Source organism: Dicentrarchus labrax, unplaced genomic scaffold, assembly GCF_905237075.1.
Source record: "Dicentrarchus labrax unplaced genomic scaffold, dlabrax2021, whole genome shotgun sequence".
In the NCBI taxonomy this organism is placed as follows: Eukaryota; Metazoa; Chordata; class Actinopteri; family Moronidae; genus Dicentrarchus; species Dicentrarchus labrax.
In genome coordinates, this window is record NW_026136715.1 from 10,239,418 (window position 1) to 10,250,155 (window position 10,738).

Sequence of the window (10,738 nt, forward strand, 5' to 3'; positions counted from 1 at the left end):
ATAGTGGGCTACGGCATTGTGGCCTGTACCAACTGGTGACAGCGAGGGGGTCAACAGGATCAGGAGGAGTATGAGCCTCTCCCATCTCAACCATCACTGATTTACCTTATATTTTTTATTTATTCACTTTGTTGTAGGATGAAGCTTTAGAAATGATCTATGAAAAGAGAAGAGGTGTTGCATATGAATAAATCACCACAATTTCTCTCAGCATAATTGGAAATGAAAATTTGAAATTTACATGATCACTGCACTGTTTTGTGTCATATTATATTAATTGATTATCTACATTTGTTTATGTATTAATTATAATTCTATTTCTGCATTTATCTATCTTTAACTGTACCCATTTCTAATAAGATTAAAATAATGAAGGTTTTAAACGGTACAGCAAATTTCCTTATAAAATAGTATTCTAGGAATTTAGTATTGCTCTTCCATAACTCTCTAGAGACAGTTTAAAACAAGACTAAGAAACCACGTACAGCCACGCTAGTGAGGCTGTACTTAGGTACAGTGGTGCTTTGATCTTATGCTAACACCATCATACTCATATGCTCACAGTGGCAGTTGTAACGTGAAAATGCAGGTATAATGTTTACATTCTCAGTTTAGCCTGTTAGCATGCTAGCATTGCTAATTACCACCAAATACAAAGGACAGCTGAGACTGGTGGAAATTTAATTTGTTTTGCAGGTTTTTGGTCATAAACCAAAGTATTGGACCAATACATGTTTTGCCCTGATGATGGCACCAGAGTAAAAGTTAAGAATTAGAATTTATCCTCTGGGGACCTTGAAGATCTGTAGCAAATTTTACAGCAATCTATCCAATACTCAAGATACTTAACTCAAAACCAATATTGTTAACCTTATGGTGGCGCTAGAGGAAAGGTCAGTGGATCACCAAAGTCAGTAGGATTCATCCTGAGGGGGACATGAATTCCTGTGCTAATCCATTCACCTGACATTTCACTCTGGATCAAAGTGTAGTGGTGGACGGACTGACCAACATTGTCAACCATGCGGCTAGCCGCACTAAAAACGGGTCCTACACGTCCCATAATTCAACCTGACAGTATCTTTACATTACACCATTACTGTCTGGAAAATGTACACTACTTTAAAGCTCTATTCCTTCAGCCTGTAACGCAGGCTTCCTTTTAAAGGTCCAGTGTGTAACATGTAGTTAGATCTCTTGGCAGAAATGTAATACAATATTCATGTAGGTATATTTATATTTATGTATGTATATTATTCATGTACATATGTATGTTTTCATAAGTGTATTATCCCCTGAATATGGGAATCATTGTGTTTTCGTTACCTTAGATTGAGACGTTTTATCCAGATGCCTTCCATGGAGTCTGCCTTGTTAAACTGCCATGTTTCTACAGTAGCCCAGAATGGACAAACAAAACACTGGCTATTGACACAACCTTTCACAAGACATTATATACTTTTGACAGGCTCACTGTCCTGAACATGATGATAAACTGACATATATAAATATATATAATCATTGAGGTTCCCCTTTAACTGTTTACAAATCACATATTATTTATAAAGGAATTAATAATTAGCCATTCATATCTTTTGAGATCCCAAATCAATCTGGCTGGTGTAAATCCTCCTCGAGCATTGCTTTGTCTTTTAGCTAGCACTTAAAGTAATTAGGAGGGCCTGTCAAAGGGACAGTTTGACCACTTACCTTCTGGGAAAGAGCAGCAGAGCATCTGCACCACTTATTAACATTTACATCTGCAGACTTGACAGCTAATTAAAAGGTGAGAAACCCATTGCCCTTTATTAATGACTTGATAACATTTGATGGCCTATTAGAAAGTACAGCATTAATTATGAATTAATAGCAGCAGAAGGTTCCTCTGTCCCTGATATTGAGTAAGTTTGCAAAGATTTGCGGTTGCATATCATTTGGAAAATGCAATAAAATAGAATTACGTAAATTCTTTGCAAATCAAACTTTTTGTGGCCCTTCTTAAAGAGGTTTCTTAATGCAAGCGTGAACAACAGCTTATGCATGTACTAACATGTAATTAAGCACTCGCACGCACAAACACACTATTAAAAACACACATACCCACAAATACACGCACTACTGCAAAACTTCACACTGTAACTGTCACACAAGGGGGGTTAATAGGCACTTAGCATCATTGATTCCTGCAGGTCCTGACTCTCCCTTCCCTAATAAGAGGCTTCTAACAGCCAATTACATCACACTTCAGCTGGAAGAGGCTGCTGCAGGCAAACCACTAATGTCATGGAAAACTCATTGCAGACTACGTAAGGAAATAGAGAAGTATAATATGATATGATTAATGGCCTGTTCAGCTTCCATTCTGATGCTGGTCAACTATGAACTCTGAGATGATTAATAACAGTTTCACAGGCAATCCATTTAGACATCTGATCACACCCATGTTTAGAACTGGGAGCACCACAAGTTGGCCATATCCTTTTATAGTCTTGACAATGACTCATATCACTATTGACATTTTTCAGTGATGTGAAGGGAGATTTACTGCAGACGCCGCATCCACCGTAGAGTACAATGAGTACATTATTTTAACCTCATTGGTGAGTCAATATTGGCATCTGCTGGTGAAGACTGTGTATTACATTTTAGCTCACACTAAGGGAGCACCTGCTGTGTTCTGAACTATACAAGCACAATGATTTCTTTCACTTTTCACCACTTTTTTGCAACACAAAAATGACCTTGCCACTTCCATAAGTGAAATTCCCTCAAAGAATACTGTACTACGTGTCAATATCAGAAAACTCATAGATTTTTAAGATTTGTTGTTTGACCAGCAACAGATAAAGTCTGTTCTTTTGATTAGACGTTTTCTTTAGGAAAGAAAACACAATCATAGTCACATGTAAAAATTGAATTTCAGGTTTCAGATGCTCCCAGGTTTAATTCATTCAGGTGAACAAAAGGGGATTTCCAGTGACTGTTGCACAGTGTTATTGTGTGCGTGTGTGTGCACGTGTGTATGCATGCGTGTGTGTGCGTGTGTGTGTGTGTTGTGCCTGTTGCTCTTTCAGCTCTATCAGTGCTGGCTTCCTCTTTGAAACTGTGTTGTCTCAATTTTCTGCAGCAAAGTCTCTGATGTGGCTTGTGAGTCATACTGTGGTAAATATACACATTTGCGCATGCACATATGCATGCACACACACATAAAGACATAGTCACAGACACATGTATTCACATTCACACACACTCTATTAATGGTCACTATAGTTAGTGTTCCTTTTGCCTTCACGCTACGTTTTGGTTGAGCAACACACAGTAAGCCTGCTGACACAAGCTGCTGGATTTTTTTTTTTTTTTTTCGGGTGAACAACACACAGCTAAACCTCAGCAACAGACACAAAAAAAAAGTTCACATCTTCACTTCACATCTTCACAGCCGTACCAGACAGTAAAGTCAAAGCCCTCAAACTTTATTAAAAATATCACATTGTGCTGTATGGGGATATTCTGGGGGTCACCATGGCAACAGACATCCAAGTGGCAAATGCACGAACGTGCACACCTGCCTGCCAGTGTTCCAACTTGTGCCTCTGAACCTCCCTGTTAGACAGTATCTAGGTGCTGTTTGCTAAATGTGGCAGGACGGAGGGGCGACAGTAGCAATGCCTTTGTTCTCAGAGAGAGGAGCACACAGCTCTGTCAAGGTGTTAATTAGCCATTGTGAGACAAGAAAGTTGTTAGGATTGTGCTTGCTTCAGCTGTGAGATGCACAACCTTTTGTGTGAAATAGAGCTTTGTCTTCCCAGACTTTGTAAAGAATGCAACATAGTGAGTGACAGCATCTTTGAAATCAGCAATGCTTCATAAATACAACTGCCACATTTAATACTATCTGGGACAATACAGTATCTCTACCTGTTAGGCCATTAAAAAACTTTCCGACAGCACCAAGCTTAGTATAATCTGGCATGTCTCAGTTGTGTTGTTCTGTCTTCCTGCTGCTCTGGATATGTATATATTGCAATCTGTAGTTCACTCAGTAAAGTCTCAAATTTGGAATAAGCTCTGCTTTTTGATTGTGTTATACGTCTCTGCGGATGAGCTGTGAAAGTGCGCACTTGGAAGGATCAGTTTTTGGTTAACATGATGGTTTGTGATGTCAGCCTTGCAAGTGTGTGCAGTGTTTTTCAGTGTCTAAATGAGATCTAGTGACTCATGTGGAGAAAACAGGCTGCTTGGACTGGGTGACTGACAGTATCGGTTTGACTCGGCATACTGAGCCTTGCCACTGATATACAGCAGTGAACTTAGTCTTTTCTTGTGGATATTAGTCATTGTCAGATTAAAAAGCAAACCACACATTAAAATGGTTTGGGTGACCTGCAAATATAAAGGACAACTATGTATGGTGTTTCCTGCCTGTAAAAATGTCATAACGTGTGTATGATATTATGTGTTTTGTAAGTCAACACAACAAAACCCACAGCATGGTCCATTGTTGGATGGCGTTTCTATTATACATATGTAACAAAACAGTGTTTAATGCTGAATGCTATCATAAAGTTATGTCCTGAGAATAGTTTAATCTATCAGTTACTTGTAAAAGGATTTGTTGGCTGGTACTATAATACCGATAAAGGTGCCAATATGTCACACGTTTAAATTGCTCCATTATTTATGTCTCAGATTGTCTGCCTGGGGATTGTGTGTATAATAGTTCATCTTTAGAAATAATATAGCATTTGGATATTTCTGTGTGTATGCGCATGTGTGTATGTGTGTGTGTGTGTGTGTGTGTGTGTGTGTGTGTGTGAATATATGCATGAATATGTGAGTCACGCACCACTATCCAGCCCCCTGGGCTTTGAGTTCTGATGCCCATCTTTCAGCTCCTCTACTGCACACTGAACCCAGTGAACCTTCTGCTGTTTACACTCTCCCCCTCCTCCTGCTCGCTCTGTCTCTATTTATCTCTCTCACACACTCTCATGCTCGTCTATTCTCCCTCCATCTCTCTCTTAGTTTCTCTCTCCATCTCCCTCCAGCTCCCTACAGTACATCTCTCTTTCTCACGCACTCACGCTCTCTTGTGTTCTTACTCTTTTCTCTCTCGCAACCCTTCCTTCGTCTCTCTTTATAACTGTGCCTCTGTTTATCTACCTCTGCAGATCAAGACATATTCAGACTCAGACAGTCTCAAACTCTATGAGGTTCAGACAGACACTCAGGGTCTCTCTGTGTTAGGGTTATTTCTTTTAGTTTATAGATGTTCGGCCAGAAAAAAGAGACAGAAAAAAGAGGAGGTGACAGAGGGAGGAGTAAAATAAGAGATGTAAATGGACTGAAAAGGATGTTGGTGCTTTTCAGACATTTAAGCATTATATTTTAGATGAAGTTGAAGGTGGAATCACCTCCACCTTCTCCACACTGCTGTCCTCCTCCACATCCTCATCATCTCATCACCATCACTGTCCTTCCAAACGCAAACACACTCATTCCATCAGGTTGCAGAAAGTCGAACAGCTGCTGTGTCGTCAGCCCTCTGCTGCCCACACCAGAGCCCCTTCTGTCAGTTACAACTTTGTCCAACAGCAGACTGCTAACAATGTGGCTCTTTTATCTGTTTTGTGTGCATGTCTGTGTCAGCAAATCTCCTTTTTTCATGAATGAGGATGTGTGTGTGTGTGTGTGTGTGTGTGTGTGTGTGGGAAAACTGTGCCTGGGATAGTAAGGGAGGAAGGTAGAGGAGGAGGAGGGGGGCGTGAGGGGGGCATGCTACTCGTGTCAGCTCATAAAGTGCCGTTTTGAGTCTCTGGATGATGTAACTTTACCCACCCAAAAAAAAAAACAGTACGTCATTTGGCCCCTGAGCTGTGAATTGCTTTGCTTGCACTTCTCTGGTGCATTGTGGAACTGAAACACGCTATTAATAATCCTGGTTAAGTGTGAGTTGAGTGTGAGTGAGTGAGTGTGCGTGTTGGACACAGCTTGAAAGTCCATTGAGCTGTGTAGAGGAGGTAAGCGGAATGTGCATCACATGACATGCACCTCAAAAGAGCACATCTCACTGCAGCAGAGAACAGTTTGTCTCTATGCGTGTGGGTTTACATGTGTATTTGAAAGTGTGTGAGTGTGTGTAAGGTACATTATGTAGCATGTGCAACCGTGTGTGTGTGAAGATGCTTACAGAGTGTGAGATTGCTAGAATGGGAATTATGCAGTCACCCTAAGTCAGTGGTTTCATTTCCATGCAACAACCCAACTGTTTCACCGCCTCACAAGCTTCAATCATGTATTAAAACAACATGCTTGTCGCTTTAGCACATGCCTGTTGCTTTGTCAAAAATGATGCTTGTTTCAAGGTCTTATATAATGCTTATTAATAGGATTGATTGAATGTTTTTTTTTTTACACTGTCTTGCCTTTTCTCCCTGAGGCAGAGGCAGCCTCCTTAGCGACGTTTCTTCACTTGGTGGCACACGTTGGGAACCCCGGGCCTGGTCACGGATAGCACAGATACACTGTAAATGGCTAATCGGGTATCAAACCAGCGGAGAAGAAAAAGCGCCTCCACTCCGTGTCTCATTCATTATTCACGGCCAGCAAATGAAGTTGGTACAGTGGGAGCAATCAATTATAGATGAGAGAAGGTAGGAGGGAAAGAGAGAGAGAGAGATGAAGGGGATAGAGAGAGGCCTACCTTGCATGCAGCAGAGCTTTAGCATGTCATTGAACATCATAGTGGCATTCTGCAACCTGCATGCACACAGCTACTCGGGTAATGGACTCTTGAGGCCTAGAATTTTGCATAGAGAGCCTTAGTGAGAGAACTCTTAAGTGAACATTCTCCTTTCACACTGCACAAATAGCATTTATTTGATAATGACTCAGTATGCTAACTTTGTAGTCCCTTGGTTCACTTGTGTTTGCACTTGTGTGTTTCTATGGCTCGCTGCGTTGACACAGTCATAACGAAACTGCATTGAGCCTTTTCACAAATGTCGAGCGACAGTCATAGCGTCCCCTCAGTAGGTTACAGCTTGCTCTGAAACCAGGATATAAAATTGGTCCAGATGCATAATTGTAGAATTAACACACTCTGCTTCTGTTTGAGTCACGCGGGCCTTTTGTTTGTCCTATTCACCCTTAACTATAGTATATGTTACAGATACTAGACCACAGATTTTCTGATGATGATTAAGTAGTGATTCTAGGAATTATGAATAACATAAGCATTACACAAAAATGGCATTGGCATTCCTATTGTTGGTAGTACCTTCTTCAGTGCAATTCATTTTGTTTGTTAATATTGTGTCAAATTTAATGATTTTATCTTGTTGAAAGTGACAGTAAAGCAATATTTTTGATCATATGTTCAATTTTTGGGACTACAATCAAACGGGCCCGCTACCTCAAGTTTATCTTCTTCTGTGCCAGTGAGCCATAGAGGTAGTTTCACAACTCCAACTTGTGGCATTTCTACATATATTTGCATTTAATGCGGGGCTGTCCCATATATTCATACATGCACACACACACACAGACACACACACACACATTTGAGATAACACACACCACTGAAATTAAACTTAGTTGCGGAGAGGTCTCTAAGTTCTGTGCTTTCTCCACAGCTGTTCGCAGTTTTATATGCAGCGGTTTTCAGTGAGCCTCCATTGTTGTGATTGGAAAGCCTAACTGTGAAGTTGTAAAGTGTCTGTTGGAATATTTGTATCAATCTCTCCGTCACCTCACTATTCGTTAAATGTCAGATATTGGCTTCTGGAAACTGCTCTATTTGTGCCGTCTGAATTTGCTGTTTGTGTGTTAGTGTGTGTGTGGGCAGAGAGGCTGTTTGATGTGAGTCAGATCCAAACCCAGGCTGGTTTCTCTCACATGTGTGTGGGACGCATCCAGATGGCTCCACAGGACTGCACAAATGTCACTCTGATAATGAGACAACAGGGCCTGTCGGAATACAGGTAGCAGGGCTGTGGTGCAAGCTTTTACACACACACACACACACACACACACACAAACGAAGACACACACATACAGAGCGAGACGGATAGATGGAGCGTAGAGACGAACAAGAAAGAGGGAGGCAGCCCTGAATGGACAAAACAAAAACAAATATCACATATAACAAACACAATTAAACATATAAATATAAAAAAATAAATTAATGGTCTGATGACGATGTTCATGTGCTATGTTCAGCAGGGAGACCTGCAAGACATGATGACTGCAATAGTATTCATCCAATGACCTGTACTAAATGACAACTTCACCTCCATCCCTTTCAGTCCTTGGGGGTCATCGCAGGTCACCGTTCAGTTGCCATGGGAACAGGAGACACGAAGGAAAATTCTCCTGAGCACTAAACTGTGACACCTTATGCCGTCTCTGACAGACTCAGTTGAGTTGCACATACAAGTGTGAAAGCAGGAGTGAGAAGTTGTTGTTTATTTAATTTTCTTACGAGTCACAAGAGTGGCCTGTCAACCCCACTCTTTTTTCACACTCTCTCTTTCTCTTTCTCTCTCCTGCATAAAAACCCATTTTCACACGTACCCTTGTGGACATTTGCTCACACATATTTTCTTTGTCTGCATCACTCCACTCAGTAGTTCTCTCACACAATATATTCCTGTTATTTTGAACAGCAAAGCACAGGTGCAACTGTGTCTGTGTGTGTAAGTGAGACAGGATCTGTTATTCCAGCTCTGCTGTGACCTAATGTAACTATTGCACCTACATTGTCAACCCTCCAACAGCTCAGTCAGCCTCATGAGGTTACTGCACCTGTTTGTCTAACACGCACACAAACACACTTTATATATCAGCCCACAGTCGCAAATACTAGTCCACTGACACCATTATGATCCAAGGCTCATGGCATGTGTGTGTCCAGTGTGTGTCTGTGTGTGTGGGGGGGTGGCGTTGCTGCTGTATCAAACACTGTCCAATGCTGGCAGCAAATTTCCTCTGAGGTGATCTGTTATAGTGACAGGGCAGCAAGTATTTTTAGCCAGAGAGAAAGGACAAATAATGAAACAGGAAAGACAGAGGGAGACAACAAGGGGACGAGTGGAGAGAGGGGGAGAGGAAGGGACAGAGAGAGCGAGAGAAATAGGTGGAGTGAAATCTGAGGGTAAACCAAAACCACCTGGATGTTGCTGACTTGCTGCTCTTCTGTTTAGAGCACAGTCTATATACATCACATTACACACTCACATTCCCACACATACCCCATGGTCATGCCCCCCACACACACACACACACACACACACACCTAAATACTGATTTAGACAGGTCAGACGATGCTAAAAATTGATGGATAATTTTGGTTTATTACAACTCCGGTCATAGCTCTGGCCGTCATTTTTATTGGCTACGAGAACAGTTTTACTAATTTTAGTAAAAATAAGTAATTGCTGAAAGCAGAAGTGAATATACCCAAAATATCGGCTCATACATTTGAACAACTAGGGTTAAAGCAACATGATTCATTTATTAGTCAATCGCCAGAAAATATTTAGAAACTACTTTGATAATCAATTAATTGGTTCTGTTTTTTCAAGCAAAAGTAGTGAAGAAAAGCAACATATTATGTGGATACAGGTTGTCCAGTGTGAGGACTTGGTACTTTTATTTGTCCTATCTGAAAATAAATATAAGATCTTTGAGTTTTGGACTATTGGTTGGATAAAACAGGACATCTGAAGATGTCACTTTGGGCTTTTGAAAATTGTGACATGTGTTTTTCACAAACAATTTTGAATTGAAAAATGAAATAATAACTACCTGAAGCCATATTTATAAGAGGCATTATTTTCACTGTTCACCTTCTTTTTCTCTTCCCTATAAGTTTAGATAAATTTGTGGTTTTGTCTCTGATCATCTGACTGCTCTTGTCTCTTGCTGTGCTGTGCTTGTCCTTAACTAGAATTATCCTTCACTTCAAGAGTTGACACTTGTGTACAGTGGAACAAGAGTCACTGACACTGACAAACGATTTACTCCCAAGAACAAATGAGGAGTGAAATAATACAACTAAAAGGACAAAGACTGAGATAGACTTCTTCTTTTTACTTCTCCTTTTTCTCAATGGAATTCTTACAAGAGTAAGACTTTGGTTTTTGGTTCCTCTGTCACACCAGCAGTCAGCTTTGGCCTTAACCTCAAAGTGGCGGGTAAAACAATATAAAGTCGGGACATTCTGGTTTGCACACGCAAGTCGTGAGGCCTCTGTGTAGCACAATGTCCTCTCTCTCTCTCTCTCTCTCTCTCTCTCTTTCTCTCTCTCTCTCTTTTTACACACACACACACACACACACACGCACACAAACACACCCTCTCTCTCACTGGTTTGTTCCCTGAGTCAGCACTCTGCCTCAGCTCCAGTTTCTCTACCCCGGCCCGCCTCTGCCTGCCTGCCTGCAGGACACTATTAGGACATCACTGTGTGTGTGTGTGTGTGTGTGTGTGTGTGTGTGTTAGTGTCTATGTGAGCCCATGCTTGTGTGTGAGTGAGTGTGTGTGCGTGCCTTTGTGGGAGAGAGCTACTGTTGCATTTACGTGGTCAGGTCCTTTCACCATCTTATGCAATACGATATTTTTCACTTTGTGAGTAACCCTGGATATTTCTGTCTGCTCCACCGAATCAGCTATTGTACCAGTGCGCCATAAAAGATGCACGTCTCCTCTCGCTCTTCCAAAACACTCCCAGTGGGTT